The sequence below is a fragment of the Cupressus sempervirens genome, chromosome 2, assembly GCF_028749045.1.
Source record: "Cupressus sempervirens isolate cs-2001-9-10 chromosome 2, ASM2874904v1, whole genome shotgun sequence".
Taxonomy (NCBI): domain Eukaryota; kingdom Viridiplantae; phylum Streptophyta; class Pinopsida; order Cupressales; family Cupressaceae; genus Cupressus; species Cupressus sempervirens.
This window is the reverse complement of record NC_143119.1, coordinates 567,280,369-567,281,423: the sequence shown is the minus strand read 5'-3', so window position 1 is coordinate 567,281,423 and position 1,055 is coordinate 567,280,369.

Here is a 1,055-nt window from a genome sequence, read left to right as displayed (position 1 = left end):
GGTCAACCCATCTCCGTCGCCCCAGCCTCGGGCGACCCGACTGGGTCGCCAGAGTGGGTCTGCGAGGGGAAAAAAAAAAAAACAAAACAAAAAAAATCATGGGAGGCCCTGTACAGCGAAAAGCGCTAAATTTTGGGCATTACAAAAAAAAAAAACAAGTTACCCGCTTTTGGATCACGCACAAGTTTCAGTTCATGTATTGCCGAGCCGACTCGAGGCGTTACGCCTAGCTAGCCAGATTCGAGGTAGGGTAGCCGAAACAATCCGATTTGAGAATTTTCTTTATAAAAAGAGATCATGATAGGCCTCGTAAGGCAAAAAAGAATGAAATTTTGGGAGTTCAAAAAAAAATGTTACCCGGTTTTGGATCGTGCACAGGGCTCGCCTCACGTAGCATCGAGGTGCCCTGGGTGACATGATTCGAGCGAAAAGTCGACGATGGCATGAGCCGTGCAAAAACATTGGAGGCCATTAAGGCTCGAGGCGCTTCGAGTCGAGGTTGCCGAGGCGGGTCGGGTTGAAAACTTTGGGCGTTAACCAAAAAGAAAAAGTTAACCGCTTTTGGATCATGTACACGGCTCGGGGCACTTAGAATCAAGTCGAGCACGGTGACATGAGTCGTGCGAAAAATTTGGAGACGACTCGAGTCGGGGCATCCGACTCTATTCGAGTTCAAAACATTGGGACTTGACAAAAAAAAGAAAAAAGAAAAAGTTACCTGGTTTTGAATCACGTAAGTGACTCGGGCCACTCAGAATCAAGGCGAGTGCGATTACATGAGTCGAGCGAAAAAAAAAAATGGAGGCGGTTAAGGCTCGACGCGATTCGAGTCGGGGTTCGGGTAATTGGGGCGATTCATGTCGGGGTTGTCGACACGGTTCGAGTTGAAAACTTTGGGCATTAACCCCCCCCAAAAAAAAAGGGTTGACCTCTTTTGGACCACGTACATGACTCGGGGCACTTAGAATCAAGTCGAGCACGGTGACATGGGTTGTGCGAAAAATTCGGAGGCGATTCGAGTCGGGGTAGCCAACTCGATTTGAGTTCAAAACTTT